Below are 19,686 nucleotides of genomic sequence, written 5' to 3' on the forward strand. Positions count from 1 at the left end.
AATTCAGGGTTGTGAAAGTTTAAACCAGAGGTGTCAGATCATACAGTTTGTTGTCGTCAGGGCCTAGCCTTATGACCCTCATGCCATCTTCTTTACACTGCCCAGTTGTTCTCAAATTTGACTGCAAATCCCAAACACTTGAGGAGCTATTTAAAATAACCCATGGGAGGAGGCAGCACACGCTCTACCATCTGCCTTGTGGGACATGATAAAGGAATTGTAAATCGCTATCCTAAATAAACTCTTGTTTTTTTTCTGAGCTGTCCTTCTCAGGGGTCTTGGAAAAAGTGAAATGTATTTGCCACAAAGACAAGGAAATAAAAAGACCCCCAAGTCTCCATCCTTTGTCTTGCCAACTTTCCCTTGGATTCCAAAGCGTGATATTAAGAGATGGTTCCACAGAAGGATAAGGTGGCTTCCTGAGCTTCCAGAATTAGTCAAGGACACCCCTTTATGCATCTCTCAATATATCTCAACATCACTGCTACTCTCTTTGTCTGAGATCTCCCCTGCAGCTCAGATGGTTGAAGAGGCAGTGTATAGATTCTCTCAAGGGAGAATTTTAGTTGGATTGGCGAGTTCAAGATAAGAGCCAGGCTGTCAGTAAGAAGGTACAAGTTGTCAAAGGCCAGGTTAATGATGAAGGCTGGCAAAAGACATCACAAATGAAAAATTCTAACTAATTATTTTAGTTGAATTGCTCTTTCTTTCTTAGTCTTCATGTCTTGATGAAGTCGGTAAAATTTTAAATAAAGTGATATTCCAATCAAATAATGGGACAGTTAGACTTGTTTCATGTTTCATGTAACTAGGGCTGTACCCATTTAATCTCAGCAGGAATTGTCTTTGGTGAAAAAATGCCTCCTTCATAATAATATGAATGTCTAGTTCAAAGTAGAGACACTTTTCTGGTTTATAAAGAAATTAATCTGGCAAGAATTAAACCTCTGAAGTATAAAACATCCAAAAACCACAATCTTACTATTTAGAAAAATATTAGCCTCTCCCCATCTGAAATCATAGTCATTTAATTAATCTAGTTCAAGTTCCAATGTAAGAAGATGAATGTCACCTGTCACAGACTTGCATTATAACTCCCTAGAACCTCAAAAATGCCTCTCAGACTTCAAGTGATAGACATGACTCACAAGTCTTATTGCCTGCCTCCACTCACTTATATCTCCAAAATTCTCTTCACGAGTGATCTGCAAGATCCAAGTTCCAACCAACCATGGCAACATCTATAGGGATGCTGAAAGCACCCCATTCCAGACAAGCCTGAAACTACCCAGAAACTGACTCTCTGAGGCCATCATGCCCCATCTTCTGACAGGCATTCTCCTTCGCAGCTCTGCATATGGTTCATCAACTCTGTTCCCAAGATATTCTTAGTCCTGATCCGTAACAGTCTTAAATTTGCACAAATGCTGAAATCTGACTTAAATTAAATTTCTGAATGCCACATAGGGAGATCCCAGGGCATGATCACTCAAGGATACTGCAACACTCCAACCCTTATATCCAATGTCCTTTGAGGTATCTGACTTCTATCCAGTTAGCCATATTATCCCATGTTTTCTTCTGACTGTACTCTTACTTCCATCCCCCAAATACTCCCAGTTTATTCCCTCTATTTACCTTCATGTTTTTTGCACAGTTATCACATAAGACCACAGGGCTCTCTTGGAGTTCATTGCTGTGGCTAATGACTTTAGCAGCTTGTTTGCCAGGTTTAGTTGACCCTTATGGAAACCTAGATCAACAGGAAGATTAAGTTGTACTTCTCTGGCAGGGGGTGATTTAGTAAGGTAGCACACAGTATAATCTGCAAAAGAGAAAGATGAAAGTACATTTTTCACAAAACAAGTGAATACATGGAAAACATATCTTGAATACAGACTGATATGGTCACAGAGGGCAACTTCAGGGCAATGTTTCAGATACTACTGGATTCCATCTGCTCTCTTAGAAGCTAGTTAAAAATAAATAGTTAATGCTTTTACTCTCCCTTGCATTCTAATCGTCAAATATTGAATCTAATTGGTGAACAAGACCTGCTAAAGTATTATGCACCCAGATGATCAAAAGTATGACTTGCTACGGCTGCTACAGCTGAAGACAATGCTTAGATTATTTTCAAAGAGCATCTTGTGTTCATTGCAAGATTATTAGAACAACAAGACAATCAGAACCTGCCTAAATGTTCTACACTGGTGCAAAAGCTAATTAAATTATGGTCTGTCCATTAGATGGAATAGTGTGCAGCCATTAAAATAATAGGAAGAATATGCTACAACATGGAAAATGTTTATGACAGAAGGCCAAGTAAAAGTGCAGAATGGCAAATAAAAGGCAAGCTCTTAATGTCAGCTCTGTGAAAAAGATACATAAAATATCACAAAGGTAGAAGGAGATTGTGAATGATATTTTTATTTAATTTCCAAACTCTTCATAATATAACTTGATACTGAGTGTACTTTTTCTTCCAGGAAGAGAAATCTGAGCAGTTTCAGAAGTGTTTTCATCATTGCCACTTGCCCTGGTGCTCTTTGCCAGCCAACTCCCTTGGTGCCCAGATGAGACTTCGTTCTAGATGGATGACCCCTCTGTCTTTTCTGAAACTACAAATTTCAAGGAAGTATGCATCCAGCAACCTCCCTTCAAATTCTTCTGGTGAAAGCAGGAAGCTCAAACAACACATCACATGTCTCAATAGCCTGTTGTCTTAAATATACTTTGTTTGTAGATTTGACTTTGAAGTCATGTGTGTAGTCTACATAATTATAAAATACAATTTAAAATGTTTTTAAAAAATCTATACATTTGTAAAGTAAAAGGAAATAAATAAACCTAATGGCTTATCCAACTGGCAGCATTCCTACAGAAGGAAGAACTACTCCAAATGATCATAAAACACAGTATCTTCACTATAGTTCTGTAGTGATATATGTCCTAAGGACAAAATGAACTTTGAAAACAATAAATCATAAATTGTTTTTGGCTAATCATGTTGCTGTTTGTAGATTTCTGGTGTGCATTTTTCATGTACTGTGGGTTAAAGCAAATGAATAATTACAATCATGTCGAGGACCAGAATTTTTGACATAGGAGTAAGAAAATGAAAGATTGACGAGAATGAAGCAAAATTTTACAAACTTGAACTTAAATTAGAATCATCAGTATAAACTCAAATGCATTTTTATATCTCTTTTTTCTGCCAATGAAATGACCTAGAAATAATGACCAACCCTAAAGCAATAAACATTCTTAATTCCTAAATCTTAATCACTAGAGAACTTCTATTTTCTACTAAAAGGAATCAGGGCTTCTGAGAGAACTGGCAAATTCCAGGTCTGCACCAGGAAATACATGAAACGAAGTTGGAGCAGCTTATATATTCAAAAGGAAGCCCCCCAAAGTGTTTCAGCGCTAACTGGATCTAGCTTCCATGCTCAAAGTTGGGGAAATCTGAGCTTCAGTACTGTTAGCAAGTGCAATGATATGAAACACATGAAATGTTCCTCAATCCATTAGTTCATAATGATATTTTTAAAGACCCATTGATTATCTTTGGAGACTATTAAGGTATTAACTCATGATTTTGAAAGCTGGTAAATAAAAAGCATCAAGCATTTATCCTACTGCACCTTAGGGTAACCAAATGGTTGATAAGGAGAGGTTTCTATTAACAGAATTATCTCAGTTGAAATGAAGAAGGAATGATAGAATTGATTACTGCCATTTTGCAAGCAATGGTTATCAATAGCTGATAATATTACAAAATGAAAGACAAAACAACATAACGTACCTCTTGAAAATGTACTGCCTATGAAACAATCTGGCCTGAAAGGACATATATAAATCTCATCCAGTCTCTAGATCTAACCAACAACTGACAGAAAATACCAGGGCCAGAAGATCCTGTTAAAGATACCTCCCAGATGCAAGAAGCAAAAATCCATCAAGTGGGAAACTACAGCACACACAACCTGGTGTCTTCAACAACAGAACAAAATAGCAATCGCAAAGAAACAAAAAGATGAACAGAAAAGGGAACCCTCCTACACTGCTGGTGGGAATGCAGCCACTGTGGAAAACAGTATGGTGATTCCTCAAAAGACTAGGAATAGACTTACCATATGACCCAGGAATCCCGCTCCTGGGCATATATCCAGAAGGAACCCTACTTCAAAATGACACCTGTACCCCAGTGTTCATAGCAGCACTATTTACAATAGCCAAGACATGGAAGCAGCCTAAATGTCCATCGACAGATGACTGGGTAAAGAAGATGTGGTATATTTCTACAATGGAATAGTATTCAGCCACAAAAACTGACAACATAACACTATTTGCAGCAACATGGATGTTCCTGGAGAATGTCATTCTAAGTGAAGTAAGCCAGAAAGAGAAAGAAAAATACCATATGAGATCGCTCATATGTGGAATCTTAAAAAAAAACAAACAAACAAAGCATAAATACAAAACAGAAATAGACTCATAGACATAGAATACAAACTTGTGGTCGCCAAGGGGGCGGGAGGTGGGAAGGTACAGATTGGGATTTCAAAATTGTAGAATAGATAAACAAGATTATACTGTATAGCACAATGAAATATATACAAGATCTTATGGTAGCTCAGAGAGAAAAAATGTGACAATGAATATATATATATGTTCATGTATAACTGAAAAATTATGCTCTACACTGGAATTTGACACAACATTGTAAAATGATTATAAATCAATAAAAATGTTAAAAAAAAAGATGAACAGATCAAAAAGATGTGAGAAAATTTTTTAAACTACAAAATAAATCGTATTTGAATTCTGATTCAAGCAAGTGAATTGAACATAATTGTGAACAAAACGTGGATATTTGAAAATATTACAGAATTACTGCTATTTTTCTGTTAGATATGGTAAAGGTATTGGGATACGTTTTTTTTTTTAAGGAGTCCTTTACTGTTGGAGATGCATATTTAATTATTTACAAATGAAATTCCGTTTCTTTGAAATTTGCTTCAAACTAATCCAGGGAGCAGGGGGAGTGAGTAGAGGTATAGATGAAATAAGATTGGCATGAGTTGAAGATTGGATGATGGGCGTTCATTATACTATTTTCATTCTATTTTATTTTTGTTACGCTCAAAATTTTCTTTCATTAAAGAGTTCAGCAAAGCCTCATATTCATTAATTAAGCCAACAACTTTTAAAATGAACATCAACATATTAATAATTTGTATAACGCTTTGATAATGCATATATCTTATTTACTTATCACCACGCGTATAGGGAAGCACAGCATAGTACCTAATACATATGGGAGTCTATAAATATCTCAGAGTTAACTCTCTGAGATAAGAATTATTACTTACATTTCCAAAAGAAGAAATCACTAAAAGGCAGATGGGGCCTAGAACCAGACAATTCTGATTCCATACCATGCTACTCTTAGAGTTTAATATTCACATGATAATTCAGGGGCAATTTTGTAACTAAACCATATTATACCACCAGTCTGCGAAGAAAAAAATTCAATTACCCTGCATTCCCCAGGGGATGAAATTTAAGCACCCTTCAAACCTAATATGTCCTGCTCACCATTCCCTAAGCTTACCAAGCGCTCCTATGATTCCAGAATTTTGACCAACCCGTCTTTCCCTAGAAATCCTAGCTACATTTTTCCATTTAGTTAAACGCTCTCCATCCTTAATAATCTACATAAAATCATCCTTTCTTGGTGAAGACTTCTCTAGTCCCAAGGTGGAGCTAGCCATTCCCTTTCCAATGCTTCCATGGTTTTGTGAATAAACTTATTCACAGAACATACATTCAAACAATGTATTTTTCACAGTATAATAATAACTACCATTTATAGAATATTTATCAAGCACCAGTCACTCTTCTAAGTGCTTTATCCATAATAAACTAATTTACTCATCCCAACAATCCTATGAGGTAAATACCACTACCATCCCTGTTTGACAGATGAGGAAACTGAGGCCCTTCCTTGATGGGTTGGATTAATTTTATTTTTCTTTGTATTTTAGATATCAAATAGTGCAAGTCACATAGTAATTAGTAACTATTTGTTGAACTGGATTGTCTTGGAGGTTTTAATAATTTATTTAAAACAAAGCTACTTCTCAACAGCAATTTTTAGTGGAAAAAAAGTTTAGATTGAATTAACTGTTCTAATTTAGCTCCATCTGTTAGAATAGATTGAAACTTTGATTTTTCTCAGGAGAAAACAAAAGTAATTATTTGTGCCATGGAGCTCTTCAGTTGAACCATTTGCTTGGTTATTTTTGCTGTTGTGAGGCTTTTTACAAAAGTTTTTTTTTAAATTGCTGCCACTTTTTGGTTAAATAAGATCACAAAAGATTTTGACCAGCCTTAGTGTTCCTCAGAATCTCAACTGAAAATCAGTTTTATAAAATACCTCGAATTGCAGGGAACCAGGAGTGTATCTTGGTTGACCTCTAAATACAATTTGAACGAACAATGTGTTTTCTAGTTTATCTATTTTATTTTTAGAATGTATTTGTCTTTTAAAATGACCTATGGTGCTGCTGGCAATTGTATCATTTGGAAAATGTTTTAATACACACAAAACATTGCATGTTTCTGTAAGTACATTTCACAAGAGATTTTCTCTTTGTGATGGTGTGACTTCAGCTATATCTTTTCTTTTTATCACAGATATATGATACACATTATTTCTACAGTGCATTTTAACACTGGTGCATTTTTGCTGTGTTGTTTTAAATGTCAGTATGCCATCAGCCTAGGTCAGTCAAATTATTTTCTGTGAGAGGCAGAAGCTCATGAAAAGGGGCTTCATGCCTAATGTCTCCTGTATAACACCTCCACTACATTTTAGCCTTATGTTCTCAATTCCTTTATTTAAAACATGCCACGTTCCCCACGCCAACCTAGTTTCCTCCTGCCACCTCCAAATTGTCAACCACTGTTGTAATAACTTCCATTTATGTCTGGGTTCATTTGGTTTTATATAGAACTTTAAACTCAACCAGTTGAGAAAAAAAGAAAAGTTAATCCATGCAGGCCCAGGCAAGCAAATTCTGGTGCCCAAATTTTTCTGTTCCTTTTACTTGATCCTTGCTTTCTTATCTAAAGGGGTACTTGTCAAATACCCTCTCACTTTTGGGAGCAAGATGGCAACTGAAAACCATGAACTCCTATCTTCAGAGCTTAAGTCCCTAAAAGAAAACAGACCTTTCTATCTCCTTTCTATCCCAATATATGCCTGGCCAGTAATACCAGTTGAACCAATTAATTGATCTAGGAAACTGATTTTTCTGATTGTCCAGACCTGGGTCACTTGCCCAACCCTACTGCTGATGGAAACATGGCAGCACTACCTGAAGGATGCACACAGAGTATGGGTGAGGTGGTCTCTCCAAAGAAATGTAGAAGAGCTGTCACCAAAAAGGTAGTGGATTCTGGGAAACCTATACAAGATACAGCAATCACTGAGACAACTGTCTGGTAGTGCACAAAGCAACAAATATTGATTCAGATTACTTGAGGATAATGTCCAATTCAAAGACTTAGAATGTGGTTTTAGCCAGTCAATTTCTTTTGAACTTTGGTTTCCTTCTCTGTAAAAGGTGAAAAGCAATAATGTCTATTTTATGAAGATCAAATGAGCAAGAATAAGGAAAGTATTTGCCACATACCACATTGCTTGCCAAATAGTAGGCACACAACAAAAGGTAGTTTTCTTCAAGACTAAGGATAGGTTCATCTCATAGGAAATCGTCCTCCACTATTCTTGTCTTTTCATCTGTCCCCCCTGAATCCTGGTTATATCAGAGTCCATTACACAATTTAGCACTTAATTGTTCACAGGCAGTACCACCTTCATATGCTAGATATGCAAATACCTTGTCTTATCAACTAGTTTTCAAGCTCCTTATGAGCAAAGATCAGTTCTTAGTGCCCTGCCCCAGCACTCAGTCCAGGACTAGTCACACACTCTGCACAGAGTAAGAGATGCATCTTTGGACTGCCTGTGGGGTCAAGTCACATTGTGAGATCATTGGGTGGCACACAGGGAAGCATGCACAAGGAGAAAAGGTAACAAATATTGAAATGATTAACTGGGGAAAGCTGTGCCTATAAAATGAAAGAGCCTTTACGCATGTACTTATTTACTTAGGGAGCAGAGGAAATTTTAGGAGGTATAGGGAGAGACGTTTAGCATCACCCTGCTGAAACTATAAGGATGGTCCAAATGCCTTTTGTTCTAGTTCCAATGGATTGTTGTCATATGCAATAGGATTACTTGCATCCAAAAGACACTAGAATTTAAAATGGATACTTGACACTTCAGTAGTAGGTAAAATAAACATTAAGAGGTTAGATTTTGGCAGCAGACCTAGACGGAGCCCCATGGTCATCATTTAGAATCGGCATAAACTCAGGCAAATCACGTAACTGTTTTTAAGCCTTATAGTCTGTGGTGAGGGATCTATATGGGAATGTGAGAATGAAGATAAAAGCCTTCTTCACACATAGTTGAGAAAAAGGTAAGGATTAGCAAAGATAAGATTTATTGTCATGTTATTCGGGAAGATTGAAAGCATAAATGGGATTAGGTTTGAATTAGAGTAATTCAATATCTAAGCATTACAACTGTCTCCCTAGTCTTGGGAAAAGTGAACACTGTGCACAATGAGCATTTGCCTGCTATCCAGCTGGGTGAGTCCATAGCCGATTCTTTTTAAACTTTAAACCCTATTTCCACTGGTTTCATTCTCAGTGGAGAGATAAACCAGATGACAGTTGGGACCAGGGTAATCTCTTTTCTTAGAACCCCACAGAGTTTCTTCTCTGTCTCCACATTTTGGCTTGGCTTTACCTAGGACCGTAAAAATGACTTAAAATTGAAAAATGAGGTTCAGTCACTGATACTTTCTTGGTAGAGATACTAGATTCTTATTTTACCAACTGCATCAGATTTGGGGAACATCATGTAGTTATTGCCAGGAACAAAGCTTCTAAGATATACACTGATACACATAGAGAAAGGAATGGGAAAATCATGCATAAGTCACCAAGGTTCTCAATGGTTGTTTAGCTATGATGATGATTCCATTATAAGAATAGATACAAGAGGTTTTTGCTCCTTAGTTGGCCTAGTGCCTTCCTCTGAAATCTTCTGAATATGCTCTTTAAAACATAGAAATAGAATTAGATACTGTAGGAAAAATGGGATTTTCAAAATCTGTCATTTGGAAAGGAGTTTCCAGGTAGTTTGGGGGATAAAGATGTTGAGTACATACAGGTCATTTTTAAACACTCTGTAATTGATTTTTTCAACCTTAATTATATACTAGATATTATTGTTGAACCTTTAATGTCAGTCCATTATGATCAGTTAATGTACTGAATAGGAAAAATGAAGATTTCAAATAACACAATAATTAACAGCCTAAGAAGCATCATTCTAACAGCCCCTCAACTCCCTCCTCTGCACATGCTAATTCAGAGGTTTCATTTTAGACAAACTAGTCCACTCAGTGTTATTCTCTGAAAATGCACACCCAAGGCCACTTGGGTTCCTTTATTTTCCTTGCCTCAAGTTTCTTCTTTATTTCTTGCTGTAGCTGATTCTCAAATGGTCCTACAAAGTGAGTCCCTCCTCCCCTCCTGGCTCCTATAGGTCCTGGTGCACATCCAATTCTTTTGCCTTACTGTGTATAAATGTTGCTTTCCCACCACTACACTGAAAAATCTTTGAAGGCAGAGGTTATATTTTCTATCTTGTATTTTCAAGTTTTTGTATATAAATGGTTGTTGATGACTTGTCCATTTACATAACATACTTTCTTAAATATCAACTGAGCACTGAGGAAGAAAAACCGACAAAACATAATTTCCATCATTGAAATGCCATCGTCTCTAGAAAAAAATAAGTGTAACAACTAAATTTAATAAAATATTGTAGAAACAGAAACAGAAGCACAGACATAGAAAACAAGTTAATGGTTACCAAAGGGGAAACTAGGGGAGGGATAAATTAGGAGTATGGGATTAACAGATACACACTACTTTTTATACAATAGATAGACAGCAAGGAGCTACCATATAGCACACGGAACTATATTCAATAACTTGTTATAACCTATAATGGAAATGGAAAAAAATATATATATATATCTGAATCACTTTGCTGTACACCTGAAACTAACACAATATTGTACACAACTATACTTCAATTTTATATATGTATATATATATATGCTATTATAGAAGGAGCCCCAACTTGAACATAAACTAAGACTTTTGGGACACTTAAAAATAATTGGTGAATGGTCCTAACAGAGGTTAATTTAATTTATATAAGCATTTCATTTTTGGCCAAATGGAAAAGAACAGGGGAAAGCTGGTTTAAATAGAAAAAGTAAGCTACATGGCCATAGTATTACTAGCAAGAGGAATATAGGGGTGGTGCTGGTAGTGATGAGGGTGCTAGTGTTGATGTCATGATAAAGATAATATTTATACATATTACCTCCCTGGATGCTTCTTTTTAATTGAAATATAATTGATGTACAATGTAATGTTAGTTTCAGGTATTCAACATAGTGATTTGACATTTGGGAACATTATAAAATGGTCACCATGGTAAGTCTAATCAAAGTCTGCCCCATTCAGTTATTGCAGTATTATTAACATATTCCTTATGCTGTATATTACATTCCCTTGGCTTATTTATTTTATAACTGGATATGTGTAGCTCTTAATCCTCTTCACCTATTTCATCCCCCCAACCCTGCCCCCACTACTACCTATGCTCTAGCAACTACCCATTTGTCTTTTGTGTCTATAATTCTGTTTTTGTTTTGATTTGTTTGTTTTTGTTTTAAATTCCATATAAGTGATAGCATACAGTACTTGTCTTTCTCTGTCTGACATTTCACTTAGCATAATACACTCTATATCCATCCATGGTGTGACAAATGGGAAATTTTTCATTTTTAATGGCTGAGTAATATTTCAGTGTGACTGTGAGTGTGTGTGTGTGTGTGTGTGTGTGTGTACACCACATTTCTTTAACTATTTATCTATCAATAGACAGTAAGGTTGCTTCTGTATCTTGGCCATTGTAAATAATGCTACAACGAACACTAATTTGCGTATATCTTTTCAAATTAGTGTTTTTGTTTTTAATCTGGTAAATACCTAGAAGTAGAATTGCTGGATCATATAGTAGTTCTATTTTTAATTTTTTAATGAACTTCAAATTGTTTGCTATCATGGCTTCACCAATTTAAAATCCCAAAAAAGGGCATGAGGATTCCCTTTTCTGTATATCCTTACCAACACTGTTCTTTGTTATCTTTTTGATGATAGCCATCCTGACAGATACGAGGTTTTGATTTGTATTTGCCTGATGATTAGTGATGCTGAGCATCTTTTCATGTGCTTGCTGGTGACCTGTACATATTCTTTGGAAAACTATCTGCCCAGTTTTCAATTGGGTTGTTTCTAGATTTTTTTGATGGTAAGTTCATGAGTTCTTTGTATATTTTGGATATTAACACCTTATTAGAAATATTGTTTGTAAATATCGTGTCCCATTGAGTAGGTGGTCTTTTCATTTTGTTGATAGTTTCCTTTGCTGTACAAAAGGTTTTAAGTTTAAAGTAGTACTGTTTGTTTATTTTTGCTTTTGTTGACCTTTCCTGAAAAGACATACCCAAAAAACACTAAGACCAATGTCAAAGTGTGTACAGTTTATGTTTCCTTCTAGGAGTTTTATGATTTCAGGTCTTACATTCAAGTCCTTTATCCATTTTAAGTGCATTTTTGTATATGCTATAAGGAAATAGTCCATTTGGATTCTTTCATATATTTCTGTCCAGTTTTCTCAACAACATTTATTGAAGAGGCCATCTTTTCTCCATCATGTATTTTTGTCTTCTTTGTCATAGATTAATTGACCATATAAAGCATGGGTTTATTTCTGGGCCCCTTAATCTGGTCCATTGATTTATGTGCCTATTTTTGTGCCAGTACCATTCTGTTTTGATTATTGTAGCTTTGTGGTATAGTTTGAAATAAGGGTGAGTGATACTTCCAGATTTGTTCTTATTTCTCAGGATTACTTTGGCTATTTGAGGTCTTTTGTTTCCACACAGATTTTAGAATCATTTGTTTTAATTTTGTGAAAAGTGCCATTGGTATTTTGATAGGGATTGCATTGGATCTGTAAATCACCTTGTGCATTATGGCCATTTTAACAATATTAATTCTTCCAATCCATGTGCACAGTGTACCTTTCCATTTGTTTGTGCTGTCTTCAGTTTATTTCATCAATGTCTTACAGTTTTCAGAGTAAAGTTTTTACCACTTCGGATAGATTTATTCCTATGTATTTCATTCTTTTTGATGCAATTGTAAATGAGATTGTTTTCTTAATTTCTGTTTTATTTGTTATTTGTATATAGCTCCCTATTAGTGTATAGAAACACAACAGATTTCTGTACATTAATTGTGCATCCTACAACTTTAGTGAATTCATTTATTAGTTCTGATAACATTATTAGTACTGTATTCATTTAGTATTTCTAGCATTGTGAGACTATCTGGAGCAGTGGGAAGAATACATTGCTTAGATTCAAGGAAACATGAGGTTAGGTTCTGACTAACTTTTGTATTAATTGATGGCCTTTCAGAATTTATTTTCCATTCTACTTTAATTTTCTCATCTGTAAAAATAACATGAAATAGTTTTTTGATCAGGTAGGGTTTTAATGAGATTATAAATAATATGCCTAGAAAATCTAGTGTGTTTCCTGGGACATGGCTGGTTCAAAATAAATGAATGTATCATCATTTTTATTACTAATATTTTGAAAGATAAGATAACCACCACTTTTCATCTTTTTCAAAAAAATATCTCTGTTCTGAGCTCTGTATTACTACAAAAGAGAAACCTGTATATTTGACATTGATGGTTGAATATGTATGGTTAATCATTATATTGAAATTACTATGCATTTCCTTTTTTAAAAATTATGCTTGTGGAGAGGGTATAGCTCAGTGGTACAGTACATGCCTAGTATGCACAAGGTCCTGGGTTCAATCTCCAGTACCTTTATTTAAAAAAAAAAATCATGCTTGAGAAATATACAAAATCTGCCAATCAGTTCCAATACCTTGCCAATTACATGGCAAGTATGGGATAACTGATAGAGACTTTAAAAAAGTGGTACAACAAATTTGTTGATATTAATGTGTTGGGCATATTATTATTATAGAAAATAGCATTGTGAGTATCTTAGTATATAATTGTCCTTCCAAAACACATTTGGCCCATAATAGAGACCTAGGAAATGAAATTGTGTAGCCCCATTATGCATTTAAACACACCGTCTATTCCCTTGTTCTCCATATTACCTGACATTTAGAGCAATATCAAACAGCTGCAGTGGCTGATAGCTAACTAGCTTTAACCAGCTGGTTGACTGGCTTCTCTAGTAGTTGGCTGCTTAGACTGATTCAATCAACTAATTCCTAGGGTGAGAAGCCACACAATCACAGGCTTTGCTTCCACTGATGAGGACAAAGGAGTGCAATACACAGTCACTAATGTAATAATCAATAAGGAAAAGAAAATTCTCTATATAGTCTTTAATGGAATGGCTAATGTGTATTTATGCAAAAAGCCACTGAGTGCCTGGGCTAAGTAAAAACAAGTATGAAATGTGGTACTGATCTTCATGTAGCTTACTGACCTCTTTTGGGTACAGGTTGTAAGTAGGTAAAATAAATTAGAGAACACTAAAAAACCATGAAATTTAGGACCAGACTGCATACAAAATGACATCCTAAATGCTTTTACTCTGGGTCCTAAGTGCATTGTCACTGGTCTTTTTTTAATTAAAGAATTTCAAATATATAAAAATTTTAAAAGAATAAAATCACAGACATGTTTATCTTTTCCCTTCAAAGTTAACAGGCATTTACATTTTGCCATAATTGTAAAATCTATTTTTGAAGTAATTTCAAGTCAGTTAATCACAAATGTGCTACAAACTCTAAATAATTCTGTATATATCTCTAAAAGTTGAGACATTTTTCTAACTACAATACCATTACTAAACTAAATAAAATTAATAATAATTTCTGAATAAGCTCTGATAGTCAGTCTATATTTAAAATTTCCCCACTGTCTTCAAATGTTTTTTATAGCTAATTTTTTTCAAACTGGGAAACACACTAGAACCACACACTGCATTTGGTTGTTATATTTTTTCTGCCTCCTTTTCACTTTTTCTTTCTCCAACATCAGCTTGTTGAACAAACCAGCCAGTTGCCTATAGAATGTATTGTGCTGAATTTTTCTGACGTTAACTCGTGGTATTGTTTAACTTCTACCTCTGTACTTAGTATTTTCTGCAAAGAAAAAGTTGGACGTAGGGGTTTACTAAATTCAAGCTAGTCACTTTGGTAAAAACACTTCATAGGCTGTGGTGAGTTTAGTGTCACCTGATGCGATGTGTTAAGGTGTCTGGTTGTCCCATAATTTGTGATGCACTACACTAAGGTAGTGGAAGCTTGATCTCTCCACAGAAGTTGTGTTTGTTCTCTTATGCTCAGCAAGAAATATGTGGAGTCATAATCTGATATTATGTACTTACTCAGGTTCCCATTCATCTTTCATCTAACAGCTTTATCATTCACTGACGATCACTTCCTCACTTAATAATTTCAATCAAGCTTACAAAAAGGTGTTTTACTAGCCTGTTTTCTGTTTAACCATGGTAATGTTGTGTAACAAATGGCCCCCATGTCTCCAAGACTTACATCAACATTTATTTTGTGTTCCTAGGTGTGTCTGAAGGTCAGTTGGTCCAGACTGGAATCAGCTGGGTTGGACTGGAATCCTGGCTTGGATGGAGTTTAGTCCGGTCCATCTTGCTTTGTTCTTGGCATAGACTAAGGAGAAACAGTTACTTGGGGGCATGGTCTTTTCCTGGCAAAGAGTAGGAAGTCCAAACAGCCTGGCAGAAACACCCATGACTCTTTAAAGCTTAGCTCAGAACTGGCACAGTGTCTCTTCTGTTCCATATTCCACTGGGTAAAGCAAGTCACCTTCCCAAAACCAGTCAATGGATAAGAGAGAGATGTGCACTCTGCTAACTTTAATGGGAGGCACTACAAAGTCACATGGCAAAGGAAATTAGTATATAATTCTTCCACAATGGGAAGTAACAAGTTGCAAACAATAATCCAATCTACCAAAATAAACTTATTTATTCACCATCCTTCTTCAATGTATTAAAAGACATACTATCCTTATACTGTAATTCAATTGGATTTAAGATGAGATTCCAGATACTGTTTCAAACACATTTGAGTCTAGATCTCTCTTCCACCCCCTGTCAGATAATGAGCAGCAAAGTAATGTCCAACTTGTCTTGGTATCCCTGGTGCCCTGCACAATCATTAGAACATGGAAGATGTCCAGTAAATGTGGGGTGAGTTAATTTCAGAATAATTCTTTGAATTTACAAATAATTTCCATCCAGAGAAATGCATGACATGTTTTCCTTTTCCCTCACCTACAAGTACAATTTGTTTCTCGATGGAAAAAAATAAGACATTGAAAGATAAGAAGTATGACATGCCCAAGGTTGAGGAGTAAATGAAAGACAGAGTAGGGAACAGAACCCAATGCTTTTGGTTCCTTTGCTGTGCATCACACAGCATGCCCTCAGCGCTTTCATTCTCTACTGTACCATTGTTTCCATACATAAGGCAATTGCCACTGAATATTTTGACTATTAGTAATAAATTGAGCTCTGTGCTAAGCAGTAGATCTTTTATACTTTTTAAGAGAGAGAGAGAGATCTGGAAATAAGTCAAACTGCTTATTCTGTTTTAAAGCCAAGGGAAAAGAGACAAAGAAAATAAAGCAAGATCTCAGGGAGGCTAAGGGAAACTAGAATCACAGTTAGTATTAGAGACAACCATACAGTGCTATATGGACAGAATTAGAATGCATTCATATTAAACAAATATACATATGTATATGCATGACTGGGACATTGTGCTGTACACCAGAAATTGACACATTGTAATTGTACTTCAATAAAAAAAAAGAAGGCATTCATATTCATTTTCAGCAATTAGAAAGAATTCTAATTAGTGAATTCTAATTATTTTCATGGAATAAGAAAAGTACACTAATATGTGAAAATGTAAATGGTATGATTGAAAGCAAATTTATTGTTCATTTAGAAATAAAACTGGCATGCCAAAAGAAGAAGAAATACAGATCAGTGTTAAAGAATAAGATCTGTACATCTAATTGATTTTAGAATTATTTTAGATTTTAGATTTATTTTAAATCTTAACCATCCCATATAGACAATCATGTAACTACAATGCATAGATTTCAGTAACAGATTATATTTGCATGACTATAGAATCTGATCTATAAATATGTGCATATTTGTTAGCATGTCCTAAATTGAAGTATTTTGAGGGGTTTCTTTCACTATCTCCTTTGTTTCGAGGATCAAGTCTGCCCCTCTGCAGGCTTATTGGGTAGAAAAATGATTAATTAGACTTGACTGGTTGTGTTGATAATTTATACACTATTAACAGAAAGGCTTTTACCATCATTATGGCATTTCATAGACTACTTATACACCCTAGTGGGAAAAATTGGTCAAAGCACTTTTTTTTCTGAAGAGAAAAATCAAACAAACAACAAGTAGATATATAGCACTTAAGCATTACAATATTGGAACTCCCCAGAATGTCCCGAAATTGTGTGAGCAAACCGATATAATAAAATCTGACATAAAAAGCCACTTAAACCACACTAATTAGGCGGATAATAAAAATCAAGCAAGTGTTGAACTGCAAGGCAGTCACATAAACAATCAAAGGTTAATTAGATGCATGAATACAAGATCTCCTGCCCTGGGATTTATTCCTCAGAGGTTTCAGATAGATTCACAAGGGAGTTTGACATACAACATAAAAACTCACTAGGATTTATTTATATAAAAAGAGAGTTATTTTTAAAAAGACCAAGTTTTAGGAATTGGGATAGGGTGGAGGTCAGTGGGAGGCTAGACGGGGACAGAGAAAATTAATAAGAACAATAAAATTACTCGGAGGCTTTTTGGAAATTTCAACAATGCTTAACATAAAATTGAAATTAAAACTTATTTTTATCCTAGATACATAAATAGAAGTTTGAAAGATGCAGAAAGCTCCAATGATAAGAGTAGGTAAGGCAGTCTGGTGAAGTATGAAGAAACCCTCCGTGGGGTGCAGAGGCAAAGGCTGGGGTTTGGATTCTAATCCCAGCCCTGTTTCCTCTCAAACTCTATGTCCTGGCAATTCATGAAACATCTTTGGTCCTCAGTATCTCCTTCTAAAAGACAACATCTATCTAGATTATTTGATCTTTCATGCCTCCTCCAATAATTGAATGTCCATAATCTAATAATTGTTTTCTCCAATATTTTCAATGTCATATAAAAATGCTAACATGTGTATATAATCGGATGCTTAATAAATAAAATGTCAAAACCGCTAAAGATTTATTCCACCGTAAATTCAACTTAATATATTTTCTGGGAGCTGAACATGTGTCAGAAACTGTGCTGGGTGCTAGAGATTTGGAGATAAATGCCACGTTCCCTGGCATCTCTTTCATTATTAATAATAATTTTCGTGATTAGATACTTTGGTGACACCTGCACCCCAATGTTCATAGCAGCACTATTTACAATAGCCAAGACATAGAAACAGCCTAAATGTCCATCAACAGATGACTGAATAAAGAAGATGTGGTATATTTATACAAAAGAATACTATTCAGCCATAAAAACCAACAACATAACACCATTTGCAGCGACATGGATGTTCCTGGAGAATGTCATTCTAAGTGAAGTAAGCCAGAAAGAGAAGGAAAAATACCATATGAGATTGCTCATATGTGGAATCTAAAACAAAACAAAACAAAACAAAACATAAATACAAAACAGAAACAGACTCATAGACACAGAATACAAACTTGTGGTTGCCAAGGGGGCAGAGGGTGGGAGGGGACAGACTGGGATTTCAAAATGTAGAATAGATGGACGGGATTATACTGTAAAGCACAGGGAAATATACACAAGATCTTATGGTAGCTCATGGAGAAGAAAATGTGATAATGAATATATATATGTTCATGTATGACTGAAAAATTGTGCTCTGCACTGGAATTTGAGACAGCATTATAAAATGATTATAACTCAATAAAAAATGTTTTAAAAAGTGAATATTATATATATATATATATATATAACTACATATGGTGTATAGTCATAAGTTTTCAATAGAATCCTTTAATGTAATTCTTTTGTAAACAGATAGCTAAGAATATTTTTAATAATCAAAGTTCTTTATTAAGTGATTGCTGTATGTCATTATTGAATCAGCATGACTGTAAGAATTAGCAAACATTGTTTCCATGTAAATGAATGAAGATTATATGGCTTAGAGGCACCACATATCTTGTAAGAGACTGAGCTGAAAATTGAACTCTGGCTTTATCTTACCCACTACCAACTACTTTGCCTTTTGCAGGCATGTCCTATAAGGCTTTTGGGGTTGTTTCTGTTTGTTCTCTAATATTACAGATCAAGTCTCACAGACTCATTCATACTCCCTCAGTAGATATCGTAGACTAATCACATTTACGATGAATTTTCCTTTAAAGGGATGTCTATCCTCTGACCAAGAGCAGCTAGAAGAAATATCTAAAGACACAGCGAGGAAAAAAGAAAGAAAAGACTGAAATATTACTGCAATTTTGTTGAAACAATGAGAGAAAAAATCACCAGACATTCAAATGCAAAAAGTTTGAAGTAGAACATCTCTGTCACTTAGAGTAACGTGGTTTCAGGCTACAGAATCATCAAGGATGGTTGCTCGGCCCCATGTATGGTCTGGGGTTGGAACACCCTCCAGAGGAGTTGAGGCTGGAGATGAGCTCTCCAGCATGAGGAGGAGCTGGATGAAAAGGGAGGTGGGGATGTGAGGACAGGGTTCCAGGAAAGGGAAGAGCCCAAAGGCAGGCGTATGGTAAGGGGTGGTTGAAGGACCACAGTTGATGGTTAAAGAATCACCTTGATGCCAAACCCATGTCAGGCCAGCAAAGGAAGGGCCAGAGAAGAAGCAGAACAAGCAGAGGGAGAAGTTGAACAGGATTCGGATTTGACCTTGACAATTAAGTCAAGTTTAAAACGGAAGTGTGTGAGTGTAGGTGCAGTGGCAAGGCTGGAAAAGCCGCATCAGCCAGGGTGTGAGTGGAAAGGAATAGCTTACATTGCTTTGTACTAGAGAAAGGAGGGAGAAAAATTGGAAAAATATGCCAAGCAGTTAGCATGCACTCCATTTTACAGATGAGAAAACCCTCTGAGCTAGCATTAGAATTAGGGTCAATCTCAGTTTTCTGTCCCCAAAGCCTGTGCACCAACTCCTTACCCTGTGCTGTCATCAAAAACTCTCTACCCGTAAGATGAGCTTGATCAATTTCTTGGGTGATTTATTGATTTATAAGAAATTAGCAAAGAACAGGGAATAATTGAAATATCCAACAATAGAAAAATAAGGGGAAATAAATGAGGACTTGTC

General features: G+C 35.6%; 1 long non-coding RNA gene across 1 annotated transcript; it reads left to right on the forward strand.

Moving 5' to 3' along the window:
• Nucleotides 1–6,771: 6,771 nt before the first annotated feature.
• Nucleotides 6,772–19,120, forward strand: LOC116663581. The gene is made up of 3 exons (XR_004319786.1): nt 6,772–6,996; nt 7,782–7,787; nt 19,110–19,120. It is a non-coding gene; the product is annotated as an uncharacterized LOC116663581 (long non-coding RNA).
• Nucleotides 19,121–19,686: the final 566 nt, after the last annotated feature.

Source organism: Camelus ferus, chromosome 5, assembly GCF_009834535.1.
Source record: "Camelus ferus isolate YT-003-E chromosome 5, BCGSAC_Cfer_1.0, whole genome shotgun sequence".
Lineage (NCBI taxonomy): Eukaryota > Metazoa > Chordata > Mammalia > Artiodactyla > Camelidae > Camelus > Camelus ferus.